The sequence below is a fragment of the Cyrtonyx montezumae genome, unplaced genomic scaffold (assembly GCF_038088225.1).
Source record: "Cyrtonyx montezumae isolate F1298 unplaced genomic scaffold, pur_monq_1.0 scaffold_5, whole genome shotgun sequence".
Lineage (NCBI taxonomy): Eukaryota > Metazoa > Chordata > Aves > Galliformes > Odontophoridae > Cyrtonyx > Cyrtonyx montezumae.
The window spans coordinates 11,632,151-11,652,158 of NW_027072056.1; positions in this window are offsets into that span (position 1 = coordinate 11,632,151).

Consider the following 20,008-nt stretch of genomic DNA (forward strand, 5'->3'; position numbering starts at 1 on the left):
CTCTTTCCCTGGGAAGGCCCATCCCTGCTGCGAGCAGCTCTCTGGGTCAGCAGCAGGAGGTAGTGCTGATGGCAGTTGCCTGAGGAGAGAATACAGCAACCTATTACTGCTTCATACAGGAACAGCAGCCGCCACCAATTGTGTGAAGAAAGAGAAGGAACACTTGTTTTGCCCTTAGCAATCTCCCCTATTTCATCCCTACCTATAAGAGGTATTCACACAGCCCCTACTGAGGCCTTGCAATCTCCACTCCTTTACAAGACTTCCACATTACTGGGAAGCATATCATATCTTTGTGCCCATCAGAAAGTGAAGCATATAAAAACTGAGTTGCTGGAGATAACAAAAAGTTTATAACAGAGACATAACATTTGCCAAAAAAAGAAAAATAAGGAATTACTCTATTTATCCAAACTCCCCATAAAATTACCAGTAATAGCAAAGCTAAGTCTGCAAAACACAATCTCTTCATCTGTCTTTTAGTGCAGATGCTACAGTTGCAGAGCACCATCCATGCCTTTTGTCTTAAAATAGCTGTAAAGATCTTCATCTTCTAATACTTTTTCAGCTCAGCTGTAGAATCAGCCTGCCATCTTGCAGCAGGACAGGCAAAAAGAGGGTGGATTTATATCCCTCTACAAATTCCCTGGACAAATTCTTCTACAGCCTCAGCTTGAACAATTGGTCGTAAAACAGGGGTCAGTAGAGTCCACTCTCAGAGAGAGAGTATCTCAAGGTGGAGTGGTGAGAATAAAGTTCCAATGACTTCCATTCAAAAAACTTGCCTGAAATAGAGCCCAGGGAGACAAGCAGATTACCAAAAGCAAAGAGCGAACATCATTCCTTAGAATCACAGAACCACTCAGGTTGGAAAAGACCTCAAAGATCATCGAGTCCAACCAGAACCTAACCATACTACCCTAACAACCCTCCGCTAAATCTTGCCCCTAAGCACCACATCCAAATGGTTTTTAAGCACATCCAGGGATGGTGTCTCATCCACCTCCCTGGGGAACCTATTCCAGTGCTGAACAACCCTTTCTGTAAAGAAGTGTTTCCTGATATCCAACCTAAAGTTACCCTGGCACAAATTAAGGTCATTTCCCCTCATCTGCTCTCTGTAAAAATCTTTCAGATATTGGAAGAGAGCAATAAGGTCTCCCCTCAGCTTCCTTTTCTTCAGACTAAACAGCCCCAGTTCTTTCAGTCTCTTCTCGTAGGGTATATTCTCCAAGCCCTTCACAGCCCTGTGATGTGATTCCTTACCCATTCCTTCTCTTCTCTCCCTTTTTCTATTGATTCACCAGGATAATTTCAGCTTACTAAAGGAGCTGTCAGACAATCACCAGCATTTCTGAATAATCAGAGTAGATAAGTTAATTTGCTGTGGCTGTGCAGTAAAAGCTGGATTTAAGAGGTTTTTCTTAGCTTTGCCCCTACTTAAAGTACATGTTAATAAATATTGACATTATTGTATCTGTTTTAGCATCAGAGTACATGCCTAATAAAGAGAAAGTTTCATGAAACTGATTCTACTGAATATATACTACGGGTGCAGATCATTTTAATTTTAACTACTTCTTCACTTTTGGGGGTTCATTGTCTTATGGTAGCTATCATCTTTTGCTTTGACAGGATATATAGCATACGTTTATATGTTTGTCTTCAATGAAGAGAAATGAAGCATTTATTGGCTTTGCTGTTATTGCTTCCTGGTACAATCTGTAGAGAGAATAATTATGCAAAGTGTGCAATTTATTAAATATTTCAAAGTTATATTTAGTACACAAAAAGCTATAGCACTTGTTCAACTACTATACGTACTGTAATTACAATCTAATTTCATGCTTTTGGTCATGCAGTTAGCATAAGTAGTTGTAATTACATATTTAAGGCACGTAATCATGTAATAATTAAGATACACAATTCAATTATATAATTAAGGTATGCAAATACGTAGGACCATCCTGTGACATTGATTTTAAGTAGACTACTCCATTAATTCTGAGGAGAGTTCTGCTAAACAATGCATTACACAATACAGCTTACAAACTAGAACTGCACAGACAAGAAAACACAGCCCTCATTTCATAGCCCTATGGATATCTGTCTGAAACATGAAATAAAGTAAAATAGAATTACCAGATTCTAATAGTATTTAGAAGAAGTTCTAATGTACTTTTGTACTCGAAGTAAATAAACATCCTCCAGCATAAAGATCGAAGTCAATAGACCTCCATCAGTATGCGTGATAGCAAAGTCAGATATCCAGTAAATTCAAATGTCAGAATAGTTTGAAAGATCCTACTTAGAATATTCATAGGATGTGAAGTTAAGATTTCTTTTTTCCATGCCCACAATTAACATCTGCCATTATTCTTTTTATCGTTTATTTGAAAGATAGAGGAATACATTCATAGTTTGGGACCTTGGAAGTGATTTAAGTATGAAAAATGCTTCACAGCTTATTAAATAAATAACCATAGGGACACACCAACCTTCAGTAAGAGAAACTAAATTCTTCCAGGAAGAAATATCCAGGGGCAATACTACTTACATCGCTAGGTACTGCAGGTCAGGAATAGATTTCCATTACACCCAAACTACTACACCAAACTACATCCCATAGGAGTAGTGGGGTGGGAAATCTCAAGCAGAAAGTTCAGAACTAGAGTCAATACCAGCACCAATTAGCACAACATGACTCTGATCTGTGGTGGCATTTCTGCTGCATGCTTTGTCACTCCACAACTAACAAATACCATTTATAAATTGGCAAGTGATGTCCCTGCAGGTGATCTAAGCTATTTTCAAAGTATTCTTTTCTCTCCTTCCTGAAGAATAGCATAGCTAGGCTTGAATTGGAATTCATGTCTCTCTCTAAAGGGCCACCACTAGCATTTCTCTACTGGCAGTATTTCAAAGGGAAACAACTGCTTCACTCTAAGGCCCTGCAGCTCACGAGAGAAGGGAAGGTAACTCTGAAGTGCTATAAAGCAGAAGCATATAATCTTATGCCTGAAAATGAAGTCAAAATTAGTAGTCTTGAGGGATTTCACAAGAATAGTATGGCATAATCCTATTTCTCCTATCTTTCCATCTTACCTTCACATATGACAACCTACATATGTTTTTTCCAATAATTTCAGAGGATTTTGCAGTGTAACACTGGCAGTTGGGAGCTATTGCTGTGAGACTTTCCCCCTCAAAATACAGAAGGAAGCTGACAGTTGTATGTATTTAGTCATCTTTATTTACTGCTAACAAATATATGCTTTAAACAGTTTAGTTTCTAAATTGAATTTTATCCTTTTTGCTGAGATAAAATACAGCATCATGGATTAGTTCACATAGGAGAATAATAAATAACACTTGGGCAGATTCTTGAATGGGCATAGCCCAGGTCCTTTCAGTTTTTCCTCCATATTTTCCTTGATTTCCAGCATTAGCTCACAAAGAATACTTCTGCACAGACAGGTGCTGACCTGTTCTACATTGGCTTTCTTTCCCTTCTAGATTAATTATGTACTGAGCAACTTAAAAACAAAGAGTAAATGAGATTAATCTTCTATGTGCACTGGTTGAAAGAATAAAAATGAGACAAACACCTCTGTTTTGTCTTTTTTTTGGGGGGGGGGGCAGTGGGGGAGTGAGGGAGTGTGGTGTGGGTACAGATGATGAGTAAGCATCTCCTTTCCAACTGCCTTAAGGAAGGCAATGAGTCCCCTTTTCTCTGATATTTGTGCTAATTATTTATGGAAGAAACTCCACCCCCTGAAGTCCATTCTTTTATGAATTCTTCTCCTCACACACGCTCCTGACTTTTTCTTTGTATTAAACATTCATGTAAGCAGGATAGACATTAAGCTTGCCTCAAAGACAACTCTGCAGCCCTAATCCAATGAGCCAAAGGGTATTCCAGAGACAAATCCTCACATTTTGTCATCATGCTCACTGCTGCTGTCATGGTAATCGACTGCAAACATGAAGATCCTGAAAGTCATTAGATGTTATGATTTAGATGCATAGAGATTCCACTGCTGTGGGTAAATTCAGTAGGAGACCAAACTAACATACAGCATGTAATTTGCTGAACATCCTCAAGTGAAGAAGTTAACATATCACAAGACACTGAATGCAAATTTTCATGTGACCTTTCACAAAAAAAAAATTGTTTCACAAAAGGCTTATTTTGTGAAACACGAGCATCTTTAAATGCACGTGCTTCTAAAAATAAATAAATAAAGCTGCTTGCATTACAGTTATTACTGACACATCTGAAGAGGAGAAAAAAATCATAATGCAGAAATAATTGTATATTTTCAATGAGATACCATGGATATTTCATACTGTCCTCGTATACTTAATCATCAACTTCTGCAGATCAAATTTGAACCCTTTATCTGCCACATCTTCAAAATGAGGTGATTTCTGCACTTCTGCACAATTTTTCATCACTGACAACTCTGAAGTACATTCTCTTTCCAGCCCTTACCCCCTGCTGCATCACAGACTAGCCAGGATGAAAGCAAAGAGTACTGTGTACAGCAATACACAGTAGCATCCTCAAGTGCCCTTCTGTGTAGGACTGATCTCATCTCTCCCCACAGGGATCCACCTGTGCATAAAGACACAAATACTTGGTATTTGATAACACTGAAACCTAGAGAATAAGCCAGAACAACGATGAAGTCATAGGGAATCAGCAGTGGTAAGGGTCATAAGGGCATATCAGTGACCTTAATCTGTAACCAGCTAATGTTAATTCGTACATTGAGCATGGCATGTATGTTCTTCGCTCATGATGATGGTGTCAGCAACTTTAAAGATGCTCACTAAGATGTGGTGAGAGCAAGACATGCTTCCATATGCTTTAACATTAGACACCAACCTCAAGATGTATTCAATTAAAGTGTCATGTCTCACTTCAAGTGGAAACAAAGAAATCAAGTAGTACAACAGCATTTAACAGCTGATAATGGTGTTTCTGCCTTATTTCCTCTAATTACACAGATTAAACAGGTTCTGTGTTACAAGCAACCTGTTCTATACCCCAAGTGTACACTTTTTTCCAGAATTTTAAGGCAATGGTCCAAATTTTACTGTGTTACTTCCCTTATGAAGAACTTTCAAGCTGAAAAATTTTTATCTTTAATTAGTGAAGACATTTAATTTCACTGCTAGCACACTGAAAAAGAAACTGCTTCTGAGAAGCTTCAAATGAAATATCAAATTCTTAGCAGGACATTTGCTAACTCTGTATTTAATTCTATCCAAAGTCATTCCATGGCACTTTGGCTGCTTTTCACACAGATAAGTAGATATTTTTGATAAAATTAAATCATTCAAGGACAGAATTCATCATGCCAGTAATTTTAATAATTTTTGGATTTCAGAAAATTTACCTTCTCACAAAGTGTGGTCCCTGGGAAAATCATATTGTTAACGTTAATCAGGCTATATGCTTATTGGCATTCACCTCCCCAAATTCTGAGCGACTTAAAATTAATGCAAACAACTAACTGCTTCTGGCTACCTGTTTGTGATAAACATTTATGTCTCCAGGGCATTTAACCTCTTCTCTCTGAAAGTGATTTTGGCAGAAATAAAACAGGCCTGCAGATTGGCTTTTCAAACAAATGAAGTTTTACTACATTTACAGATATCTGATTAAAGCTAAAACTACTCAAAACAAGACTATGCAAACACAGTTCTTTCAAGTGAAGGAATGCTTTGGACTAACAGAGGTCTTACGATAGAGGGCTGTGAATAATTAGATTTAGACAGCTTGAATAATGCCACACAAAACAGTTCTGTAAGCCTTCTTGCAAAAATGTACACATTCACTATGAGTGCTAAGTGCAAAAGCAAATAATGAAGAACCTTGTTAAAAGGTAATTTAGCTTCAAAATAAATCCATGATTTAATTCAAGGTCCTCTCTCTCTTGTTTATAAAGAGAATTTGGAAACTAGCTCTCCGATCTTTGAGAAGAATACAGGCTAAATGCAGCTTCCACATGAGGTCCATGAAAGGGACTGAAACCAGGACCTCATATGCTCCACAACAGTGAATTTGAGTCTACTTCTCAGAAAGAAATTGTCTTTCAAACTGAATATTTTGATATGCTAATGCATATTATCTGTTACCACTGCAACTTGAAGATAAAATATATATATATATATAAGCACTTTGCGAGGTTTCTGTCACAAAACCAGTAATTCAGACAATTTTTATTTGGAGTTTTTAGACATCATCTTAGTTAAAAGAACACTGCACCACAACAAGTAACATGAGGAAAATGAAATAGGCATCACCTTATCAAAAATCATTTCCTCCTATGAGAGTAAGGAACCCTTAGATGCCTCCCCTCTCCTTCTCCTTATTTGTCCTTTTAGGAAATGAAGGTACCTAGGAGGATTTTATGCTTTCTACACCAATGCTTGATTTTGCTGTGGAAATGAATTCTTTTCCCATCATTAACATAAAACAGACATTAGTTGGCAACTGCTGCCTAGGCAATTCACTGTCATTATGAGTATGCTCAAGCAGATAACATACTTATAACATTGTGTAACATTGCCATATGTTAGCGTACCACATATATCACCCAAATTTGGCTGCTCTTCTGAGCTTCTCAGCATTTCTTAGCCACTGTAGTTTTAACGCACTACATATTCATTAACACTGACATAATTGAAAATGGAAATAAATGTTCAAGATCCCTTTTACAAATCATACTGATATATAAAGGTCATGGCCCAATTCTCTAGGCTCTTAAATAAGTTCTTCCAAAGTTCACTTTCTTCCTTTTGTCCTCCATTTCACTATTATGTTTAAAGATGCATAATTCTCCTCCTTGCTTTTTATCTTTGTAGCTGTCAGCAAGTACAAAGTGACTCTTATTTCCTCATACAAACAGCATTTCAAATCCCCTACTATAGTCATGCCCAATCACAAGCAGAAAAACACTCTCAAACTCGTAACTTCATCAGACTTGCATTTTTTTTTGCAACAAAAAAGCAGTGATGCTGCAAGCTTGCATAAAACAACTAAATCATCAAAACACATTCCTGAAGGCCCTCTTGCACAGGGAATTGTCTTAAGAATAAAGGTTTTCCATCCAGTCAGACTGAAAATATAATGTTCCCTTCTAAACAGCATGCTTTCTTCTATTTGCCAACAACATACATACCTCGTACAAGCACATTACTCAAACCAAAAAAAAAAGACACGATCCACAGGTGAAATATTTGCCACACTGAAGAGATGTCTCCTTCTAGTCACTAACCCCTTATCCTTAGTAGAAAGCACTAACAAATTCCAATCAGTCTGCTCAGGCAACATAGCACCCAGGGTTATTGATATTGCACTTCTGAGGTAAGATAACATCTTGGAGTTCTTTAAAATCTCACTCAGAGCAATTCTTATCTAAGGCAACTGTACACAGAAAAATTAAAATCAGCTGTTCATTATTTGCAGTAGTTCATCACAAAGAGAATTAGATAGGGCTCTGTCTGGACATTTTAAAGAATAGAAAAATACTGCCTCATTTTTCCAGTAGAATACTCTAGGAGCTGTTTATATTATGCAATTAACACTCAAAAATATAAACTGCTTAAATCTAAGAATACGCATGCTCAAAGAGTGAACATTTGATTCTCCAATTACATATAACAGGATAGCTCTGTATTTAAATTGGGTAACATAAACTTACACAGCAACAAAAATCTAACCAAATATCAGTGGGAAGGTCCAACCTGTACTGCCAACCCACCAATACCCACCTCTGACACCGTGGGCCAACATAAAAAAAATGGAGGCATTACTTTCAGAGCACCCCTTTTCACTTTTCTCCAGACCTCAGTTCTTCCTAGATCTTCTCCAGACACTGCTCAGTTCATCACATCTTTTGAAAATACTGATCCCAGAAACACGTGTCACACCACCTGTTAACTACTCTAAACTGTTCTGTATTTGCATCGAAAGAGTAATGGCCACCTTACTCTTGTACCACATCTATCACAGCATCTTTAAGGATTTTTATTGCAATAAACAGGAAACTTCACTGCTGCCCATATCATTTCACAATTTGCCTTCTAACCTCTGAAATATTTCACATACACGGTCAATCCCGGACAAATTTCTACCTGACTTCTCTAATTATGACAATAATGGGAGAAAATGCAGATTAACCAGTCTTGTATCTGATTATGTACAGTCATTATCTAGGTCTTGGTGAATTAATGTTGTTCTCAAGTAAAAAAAAAAATCAGTTGAAATAATGCTATTCTATGTTTGACAGCAATTTTTAAAGTGGTGCCCTGAACTACACATCGTGAAGGAACAGTTTCCTTGCTGCGTTTGGTAATGAAGCATCTAAATCCAATAGCCAGAAGCTGCCAGTCACTACACTCTAGCCATGCTTTCTTTTTAAAAGCTTCCTCTCCTTGCCTCACTCAGAGACATCACATTAACGCGAGAAGGGGCTCATTCTGTAGGGCTGTTCTGATGAATTAATAAGTTCATAACACCATAGATTAGCCACATTTTACAAAGACAACCTGTTTCTAATACTGAACCACTCTCTTGGTACTTGGAAATGTAAAGTATGCATATGGAATTGGTTATTTTATTTTTCAGTCAAATATTACTCAAAAGACCTTTTGAGTAACATTCGTCTTTTTGAAAACACATTTCAAGATTAATAAGAGCTGATCTCAGTGACTTGTATAACTTTAAGATAAAGACACAGATGCATGCGCACCTCCTTGGCATTTATAGAGGAGGGTGTGTGGATGAATCACAAAACAGACAGATAACTTTGTTTCAGAATGCAGTTCTGCCAAGTCATGTTCTTTTCTATCTAATCCAATTAAGAAAACATAATGCAATCTACCTGACTACTTTTCCTACATCAAGTATCCATTTGCAAGATGCTCATAGCTGTGTACACAGCAAACTTCAGGAGGAACAGTTAAGTGCTATCAAGGAAAAGGGAAGTTAGATTTTACCAAATCTGGGGTTCTGTTTACAGTATAATGCTATGAAAGCACAACACTTAATAGCATTAAATGGAACAACTTCACCCTAATGGAAACCACAGCAACAGTATGAGATAGAAAACATCACAGCAGATGCAGTTTTCTCCAAACTCTGATTATATCTAGTTTCTGAATACAAAGGAATTAAAAATTAATTGTTACTAATCGGTTACACAGAAGTGTTACTATACAATATGAATTCAGTTCCAGGCCTAAAGGAAGTCAAGAGAATAAAAATGATAACCTAACTACTTAACATGAATCATAAGAGTGCCATAAGATGTAAGACACATTTTCAGCAAGAATAGATTTGTTTGACATGACAAACCAAGCCCCAAATTCCTCTTTCTGTTATAAATTACTTTTTAGAAAACTATGGGTACATCATGCTACAGAGAGAAAAAAAAACTAATATGTGCAGACATATAATCTCACAATGGCTCTCAAGACCAGAACAGGACTTTCACACAAATACAAAAGTCCCATAAATTTACCATCCATTGGCTGGTATCCTAGAGACAAAGATGACTTCAAAACCCAAAGCAAAAATAGATAAGTAACAGACAACTGTGAGCAATAGTCAGCTTCAGTAACAGTCAGAGGCTAAGAATAACAGAGAACATTGCATCTCTCAAAAGCAATAAAATCTGCCCAGCATCCCAATGTCTGAGTTTGAAAACTCTGACAATAAGTGGAGCCTAGGATTGCTCTCACTGAAGTTAATGGAATTCATGTAAATAATTTAACTGGAAAAAACAGCTCTGCTTTTAATTTACACAGTTAGTGGAAATAAGGAATGGATGGATAAACTTCATCACCTTACAAATAATCTCTAAGAATAATTGTTAGACTAATATTCAGTTTCAGGAAGATGAGAAAAGACATCAGAAAAAGTTAATCATCAATTAATGTCAGTTACTTAAATACATTGTTTCTGTCCAAAACAATAATCCTATTCACTATAAATAAAAAGGTTTATTTCATTCATGATCTTTTCTGCCCAGTATTTTCAAAACTCTACAGACAGGGCCTAGTGTGGAAATATTAGCAGTATTTTCTTTTGCCAAGTGATTGTCATGGAACAAAAACAGCTGAAGCCTCGTAAGCCAATAAAAATCCTTGTACAGCTTCTCCAGTTGCCTGGATCTTGCTTTTTAGTGCAAGATGCAGCCCAGTACACAGCAGCCCATCAGTGACAAGTCAAGCTCCAGCCAGGAAAGCCTGTGCGAGGCGGTGGAGCATCAGGTGTCTGACGTGCTCCATCCCTAAGCCTTCACACTGGCAAATTAAATAAAGATGCTATTTTGCTTCTTTTCAGAATTGATTGGCATTTTAATTACTCTACAGTTAGAAGTGTTAATCACGCTATCAACTGAGGTGATAATTCACAGCTAGTAAAACTTCCTGCAATGTTTTTTCACAAGCACCAATATGCAGTTTAGTACTTTAAAAAACCTCCAACAATAAAAACCCACATGCAAGCACCCACAATAGTGCAAACTGAAACCAATCCATTCTTAAGAGAGGATTTTTCTTCTCTTCCTTTGGATAATCTAAATACTTAACGAGTTCAAAGGATAGAAATACACTCAGTTTATTTACTATTCTCATTTTGATAGATTTGTAAAGATATATTTATGATAGTCCAGGTTCCTCCTTCCTGAAAACTTCCTTCCTTCAGCCCATTGATAGTACTACAGTAACAACTTTCTTCCTTTTATTTTTCAGGTATTCTACTGGTGCTTTTCACTGTAGTGAATTTTCAGGAAAGAAAGCTGTGCTTACTACTGAAAAAACACTGATGATCCACATAAGCAGCTGAAACCAAGAAGGAGCATATATAGGCCACCAATATGTTTTTAGAGTAAAGAATGCAAACCTTTCACAACAAATACTGTTAATCATTCATTGCTTATTTACGTGCAGAGCACATGTGTGCAAGATGATTTATCTTCTGCAAAGCTCAGCCATCTGGCTGTTGTGAAAGCCTAAAAGAACACAATAAAAACAAACTGCTTCAAGATTGCTTTATTTTTTTTTAAGGAATATTATGGGTGTGGTGGAGCTGCTCTGGCAGTGTCTCTAGCAACGAATGGCGTTGACATACTCAACACTCACATCCACTGTTAGCCACAGAGAGAGGGAAAACCAGTATTTAAGAAGCTGAAGGTTCCCCCATTTGTACACTTTCAACACTTTCAGGTTCTGAGAAGTACATTCAATAAAAATATACCTATCAGATGTAGACATTAAAATTAATGACATTCTACCAAGACAGGAAATAGAGAAAAAGCTTCATAACCCCAAGTTATGCTGTATTTATGAGACACTATAAAATGTTCAAGAAGGACTTCTTTGCAAAGAGTTCTGAATTCATAAATCTGAAACAAGAACATGAGTTATTTCTCTTTTGTGTTATTATTTTAACAAAAAAACCTTAAAGAGCCCTTTAATGAGCCATACCTGTGAATCAGTTTATGCTAACAGGGCATCACCTGCAACTGTGCAGAACTGTCTTTTGTCACACTGAATTCCTGATTCTGTGAATATCTTTAATGAACAAAACCACAACAACAAAAGTGTCCTCACACATGCAGTGATCTTACTATCACTCTTGCAATTCATACACATCTTTCATCCTTCATTTGAAGTGCATATTGCAATCACAGCCTAACTAAACATTGGTCTTTGAATGTAGTGAAACGCACAGAAATCACAAATAAGATGATGTTCAAACAACATTGCTCAGACAGCTTCTTAGTAGTGCTAAGTCCTTCCATAGCAGCAAGGAGGAAATCCAGTTTAAAAAACATACACACATTAATCTTTTAGCTTAAGAAATGGGGCAAGGGTTGCTACAGATGAGGCCCACGTGACTTTTCACTTTCCATATGAAAAATGAATCTTGGCTCCATGAGCATGCCATGGAGCCAAAACTGAGGGAGGAGGAAAAGGGGATTATTTGCAGGACAGAGGGAAGTGGGTGTGACCACATGCACATGAATAAACAGATCTCCCTTGTACACCCCCCTACCACCCTACTTTTTCTTCTATTACAAGTGTCTAGAGGTTACATTTTTCTTAGCCCAGGACCACAGAACTACTAAGTAGCCTATCAGGGTTAAATTCCACACATAAACCATTGATTGCAGAAGTATGAATACATGGGGTGGAATACATATATTGTTCAAAGAATTTCATTTCTGTTTTAATCCACAATGACTAGAAACCATGTAAGAAAACTCTCCAGATTTATATAGCCCATTTTTCACCCTGTGAAGTTTATAAACTATCCCCCTTCCCCCCCCCCAAAAAAAAACCTCACTGAGTACAATCAGACCCACTATTTAGTGCTCAAAGCAAAGACATTCCCCTTTATTGAGGCATCCTCTCAATGTTTTTCAGAAAATTATTAGTCAGTCACACAACAGAATAAAATACATGGCAGGCATTTAATGGTGCTGTAGTCAGAAATGGACTTCACTTTCACCATTCCTAAGAAATTAGGTCGTTCAACACCAGTTATCTATTCAGTCCCAAATTTTACAAAATAAGATAGGAAGATGTAAAACTCAAGTCACCTCTACCACTATCACAGGAAAAAAAACAACTATCACATCACATTTACTTTATTTCATTATCACACAGGAAAAAAGAAAAAATTAAAACTGAACTGTGCTTTATTCTACGAAGTCCAAACTTTATTCTTTCTCTCTCAAAAAATAAATTTAAAATATTTTCTCCTGGTTGAGAACTCAAACAGTTTTGTATTGAAACTTACACACACTAATTGTACAGAAGGTCACGAGTCTTGGCTAGCTAGTGTTCTTCAAAATGCAGGCTTATGACTGCATGCTTCAAAATGTAATTCCCAATTCTCTGGGAAAAGTGAAGCTGCCAGCATTACATGCAGTACAGATGAGAAAGTACTTGTTAACCCACCCCCCTCCTTCAATATCATAAATATTGTGACAGCATTTTTCCACACATGCTCTCAAATTCATTGACAACAGTAAAAGAGAGTATCAGCCCTAGAAAAGCCAACAGGTGATAACCAGCCACTCACTATAGGTGCATTCCCCTGTCTTGCATACTAGCCAGCACTGGAAGCTGTCCTTTTGCACTGAGCTGCAAAACCATCCAAAAGATGTTCTTCACAGAAGACCAAGTGGATGTTTTTCCCCTTCTAGGATGTCAAAGACATACAGAGTGCCAGAACACTCTGTCCCCTTCCCAGTCCCACTCCACGGGCAGTGAAGCTGTCAGGAGTATTGCCCAGCAGCACCATATTTAGAAGAGCTTCACTCAAGTTCACTCCTTTCCCACCTTCTTGTGACACTTTATGGCTTGATTTAACACAAACCAGTGTCCTGTGACACAAAACCATGGCATCTCACGCTCCAGTTTAAAAAGAGCCAAGGCACCGATAAACATGCAAATCTGAAGAAGCTAATATAGACGTTTCCAGTCTTTCAAATGGAAAAATTTGAAATTCTTCAATTGTACAACAGAAATACAGACTTAACTAATCTTTAATTAAGATACCCCGGTTTTAATTGTTCTGCTTCCCCCAGCTCTCCATCCCTAACACACTTTTCTTAGGAAGCGATGATAAACTCCACAACCAATCTCAGAAAAACTCAACATAATACACTTAGAAATATTCTTATTTAGTTTCAAAGAAATGATTTAGTATTTGGTACTAAAGGATAAAAAACCTTGGCTGATTAGTTCTTTTAACCAAACCTTGCCATTAACTTAATAATCTCCTACTTCCTACGGTATTTTGACAAAGGTTTTTCAGTTCAGATTCTCTCAGAATCAGGACACATGAACATTTATGGACACACTGGCATTATAACATGTCTCATATTATACATGCACATACACATGTGTATAATAACACACCAAATTGCAGTTGTACATGAAATATATCTGTAGGATTATATCTATAAGATTATGAAAAAATATATTATATCCTATGTATGGAATTTTATTGGAATTAAAGTGTTAGCAGTAAACAAAAAGGATGTGTTAGAAGTACTTTTTTTTTTTAAAAAAAAGGAAAGTGGGGTAGGAAGACATCCTAGAACCTATCTTTCAGTTCCCAAGTAATTGAGGCACAGATGAAGTACATATTTTTGAATGGAATATACATTTTTACTTTTTTTTCAAAATTCTATCTTAATAAAAATGTAGATTTCGATGGAGCAAGATGAAGCAGCTCAGTATCTAACAATTTTTGTGTTAAATACATAACATTCTCACAAATAACACCTTCTGCAGCAGCACTTGCAAAATATAGCTGACCATTTTACCACCCTCCAAACACCATCACCTCTTAATACTTAAGAAATGTCACGTTTAAAGCTTTTACTGCATCATAAAGCTTCCTTTGTATACCCAAAGGTTTCTAGACTTAACAGTTGACTGAGATTTATGAGGCAAATGAGAAAGCTGCTTGCATGAGTCAGATCTTGTAACTAAGCAAGGAGAAGCTAGTTCTAACCGTGGAAATAAAGCACATTATAAAAAAAACTCCAGGAAATAAGGCATGATGGGGTAGTAACATTATGAAGGGAAAATACTAGAGAAAAACCACAGGAAAAAAATAATCAGGAAATAGAGTAAGACAGATTTTGTTCTATTCAGTAGTTACAAAATTAGAAGTAGCACATGTTAAAAAAAAACAAGACAGAGGTTTGGCTCTATTGAAGGGAACTAGAAGCAACAATAGTAAGCGTCCACACAAGTACAAGATTTTTTTTTAAAACCAGGATATACACTGCTCTGTTTCGTGAGTTTTTAAGAATAGACCAATTAAAACCTCCACTTCTTCATTTCACATTAATTTCTACTAGTTTTTGGATGAGAATATATAAAAAGATACTATCATTTGAATCCCTGGAATGCATATACAGGGTTCCTACCCAACACTGAGCGTTCCTGGAAAGCTTCTAACTTTCCTATCTAACGTTCCCAAAGCAAATAGAATGCTGGGGAGAAAATAACATGCAGAAAAGACTTTCTTTCAGTATTAATTACTTTTAGCTTCATTACAGCCAAACATTCTGATTCTCATTGTTGAATGATCTAGTCCATACGATTTAAAAGTAAGCCAGACCTCTTCAACCTGATGCTACCATCAGCAAGAATGACACGATCTGGATGAAATGGTAGGAGGAAAAACAAAAACTAAAAGCATGGGGAGAAAATCAGAAGCTGCAAAGTTAAAAGCAGGAGGGATGAAAGGACAAGCAGTCATTATTTTGACACCTTCCCACATTTTTCTTGAGTGTTTAAATCTCCTATTCTGAAATGCTCCAGAGCCTGACACAGCTGGGTTAAATCCTTGTGCAGGAGGTTTGCCAAAGAGGAGGAAGTTCCATGATGCAGGAGTTGCCTGGTCTTCAAGGAGAATATGTGAACTGTGCTCCGAGACCTAAACTACCCTGCACAGGCAGAAGCCAGAGCAGTCCATCTTGCTCCTGCTTCAGCATTGGCCCAGGACATACTAGACATAGAAAGCTGGGGCTTACAGGTGTGAATCTATGAGGAGAAAAGTGCCCATTCAAGGAGCAAAATTACAAGAGGTATCAGAAGCAATACAAGTCTGAAGAAGTGTTTCTCTTTTTCTATGTGCTGAATTAGAATTTTAAAATGCTATGCTGAGGAATATGAAAACAATAACAAGAAATCAGTGAAACTTTAGGTATATAAGAAGGTAGGACTAAATATTTTTTTCTTCTGCTAGGCAACAGTTCTAGAAATCGATTTACTTCTAGATGCTGAAAGTTTGTGAAGAATCAGGAGGCAGACAGTATAATACATTTATAGAGCACTGTGTTCTACAAATTGGCAGGTAACAAAAACACCCCACAAATGAGCGATTAGATTTCTCCAATAATGAAGATCTTTGATCAAACTCAAGAAATCAGACAGTGTCTATACCAAAACTAACTGCACAAAAAGCTTTTTTCTTTTCTCTCCAAATATCAAAGCTTGATCTCTTTGGGAAAACTGGCAAATCAAACACCTTTATCCACTGAAAAAGTTTACAGAAGTGTTTCTGAACTACTTTATGAAGTCACCCCATTCCTCCATTTATTTACACCTTGAGCATAAATAAATGAATGAATTTTGTTTCATTTTTTCTTTGAGTTGTCTTCTACTCAGCTCTTCTATTTGAAGATTTCCTTTCCCTTCCATTTCTCAGCTATGATTCTTAGCAGAACTGAGTTCAAGATTACATAGGAGATAGCAGTAGTACAATTCCCAACACACAGGGTCCCACATGAGACACATACATAGCTGTGTATTGCATATGCTAAAAACACTGACGATATCAAACTGAATTGGTGCCAAACACCATAGCACAGATGAAAAGAAGTCTATACCTTCATGCAACAATCACTTTAAAGCCCTTTTTGATGTTTCTTCAAGTACTGCAAATAAAGACGAAAAACCTGCTCAGAAAAAAATAGCATACTTTATGCATACAAAAAAAACCTGAAAGATCCAAATGTTCTTTGAAGATATTTCTCCACAGAGTCTATTTCATTCATGGTTAGTGCGATGAAAGATAATTTTCCAGTAGGAAAAGAATAAAAAGGGACCCAATCAAAAAAGAAAATATACAGCACTGGTTCCACAGGTGGTCATCTGAGCTTTGTGGCCTCCCTGAGGAGATTACTGCCCCAGGTTTGCTCATTAATGAGTTGGATGTTCTCAGTCCTCTGCCAGGTGCCATCTGGTGACAGAAGGATCTTCCCAGCACATTACAGCAACCAGTCAGCTTGACAAACTTCCTGCAAAACTGGAACATTGCATCTCTGCAGCATACAATGGAGTTTTGCCAAATGCTTAACAGCCCTATTATTTCTCCCTGACAGGCTGTTTTACAGAAGTTATTATTTTCTGATTATGCTAAATGAAAGTACGGGTCATTGGACAGGACAGAGGATATTTACATTGGACCTCTGGCATCATTATAACAAGATAAAGAGTAAATGCAAGCCAGAAATGCTCCATTTGGAGTAACACTGCAACTTGTTATACTGTATATTTACAAAATAAGATAAAGTAATTTAATTCTTATTGCAATGCAGATTTTCTCCTAAAGGTGAAGCCACCAAAAGAGAAGATACTAGGAGCAGAGAAATTCATAGCATTTCAGAGAAGTGGGAAGAACCAAAGGGCAATGGAGTTGCAACATCTTGTACCAGCTGGAGATCTTTTCTTAGCAAATCATATCTAATGTAGTCAAAAGTGATTAACTATCAAAAGACCATAACATTTATAACACAAACGTGAAAAACGTGTGGCTTAACATGTATGAAAAGTACATTGATCAGAAGACACTCAATTTTAAAGAAATTTCAAACTGAACTTTACCACCAGGTACAAATATCTGCCTCCTGTTGACTCATCTCATTTAAGAGACATATAGCACTAATTCAGCAGTATTGGGGTTCTATGGCAAGCAATCCCTCTAGAGCTGTAAAATTATCTAATAATTCATCCTCTTTTCTATACCACTCAACTGTGCACAGAGTGCATGATCTAACAAAACTGAGGATTCATCTAAGAGGAAATAATAGTGTGGCAAAAAGAACTATTTTATCCAGACAACAAAAGAGGAGGAAGTTATTTATCTGCTTTGCCAAAAAAGTAGGAGTCTGCTTTGCTGCTTTACATGCCTCCTTTGGTGAGAGGAAGGTTACACAGCAGGCATTAATATATTTTTATATACATTTCTACTCTAAAATAAATAAACTCACAAATCTTATTTTGAATGGAAATTAAGGCATCATAATTATTCTGACCCAACATCAATTAACATAAAAATGAAATCTTCACAGCATTTGTAGTCACAAACAGTAATATGAAACTGCATAGCAAACAAAAAAGGGATTACAGCTGTTACTTTAACTACAGAAAAAAACAGTACATATATTTAAGATTAATCTGATCAAATTACAGAGAAATCTTGGTTCAAGCATGAGGAAACTGAAAAATCTATCAAGGGCTGCATATGAAATCCAAAAATCAGAATATAACAACCTTTTCACATCAGCCTGCAACAGATCCATACAGGAAACAGGACCATGGCATCACAAACAGAACATAAAAAGCTGTATGTTTGGAGACTGATTATAAAATCCACTTGATATTGGCAGTTATTCTGATCTGAACCAGAATAACAGGTTGATCTGAAAAGCAGCTGTAATTAAGTTGTTGTCATCACACTTAATATGCTGGTCCCTCCACCAGACACAATCCATGGCATAGACAACAGATCTACTCATCATCTTAGCCATGATAATAAATTACTTTGTGCAACCCTCAACATCAAGTTTAGAAGTCATGGCTTGGCAAAGAGAAGCCTACTGTCTTATATGCCTGCAGCTAAATAAAATGTGGCCATTATAAAAATGTAGCCCTGCAATGAAAACTTATTAAGGATACATGATGAACACAACTATTTACATGACAAAAACCTTTAACTTTGCAGATCCAGTCAAATCTTCCAAAGCCAGTAAGATTCCCATTTATCTAAAGGGCTTAAGCACCATCCCAACAGTGATATTCTCGAGGATATAAAGCACATACCACTGCCAAAGCTACATAGTTTGGAGAGGCAGCGGGAGGTGGTTTGCTCATTGTGGGTGGCTGAGACCCACCCTGAGCTTCAGAATGGAAATCCCATTATATCTATGTGGTCTCGGCAGAGTATCAGAAGAAACAGTCTCAGCTCTGACATCTTTAAACAATTTCTTTCCAGTTCCTAAATGATAGTCATTCTTGCACTGTGGCAAGTACAGATGATATATCATTTGTGATGAGAACACACAAAAAACAGCATTTACCTTTTAAGTTGCCATAGAAAGTCATACAACCATTCTGATCAAGTATTTCAAGGTACAGTCATGGCATGTATTATAGACAGTTTACTATTAGATGGACAGTACATAAACTTTAGTAGTTCCTATTCAAAAGGACCAAAAAGCATCAGCATACATGAAAAATATTCACAGATTTACTTATTTGCTTTCAAGCATCTTCAGATAATAAGTATCTTTGGCAATCTTCATTAAAATAAACAATGTGATAATACTTAATTTTTCTATTTCTGCCTTTTTTTTTTTACTTACAATTTTGTTTCACAGTGTATTTTCTACTACCATTATTCTTTAAATGAATTACATAACTCAACTTTCAAAATTACTAATGATAATGCAAAAATAAAAACAAACCTACTTAGGAGGTAGAAGTTTCCTAGAGTTATGAATCTGTAAAAGTCTGCACTGCATAAGAGAAATAACAAGTAAGGCAACCTCAACAAAAGCCACTTCTATCAGTTCCAGTACTTAAATATACATCTCTCTGCATATAGAATAACGTAATATTACATGAACACTATTCTGAGTTCACAGGTGTCTGTAACATAACTTCTGACCATAAAACATTTGTATTTTTCCAGGAGAAAGTCTTTATAGTGCAGACACAGACACGTGTGTGTCTTCCAACCCCACAGGACCTTTATTATTCAGAAAAAATTAGATTACATGTCAAGAGAAGACAAGCGGAAGGTCTAACACACCACACTTCAAGACATAAGCTGAAAACAGAAAAATGTAGTAGATCTGTTCCAACAGCCTATCAACGGAAACTTTACATATATATATTTCAGCATTAAGAACTTGCATCATATGCAGCTCACAAGAGATCTCAAATATGAAAACCACACCTGAAAGATGCTGATTACAAAATTACTGGTCATGGAAAGAGACTACCAAAGACATGGCTGTAAGGTTTGGCAAAATTCACAGATTCAACTGACTTTAGATTTTGGAAAGAGCATCTGGGCAGCACTCTCAGATCTTGACAGCATGCTATTCCAGAGATGCAGACCATGTTTGTCCAGTGTCTACTAGTTGGCCATACTAGGTAATGCAGTTCACCA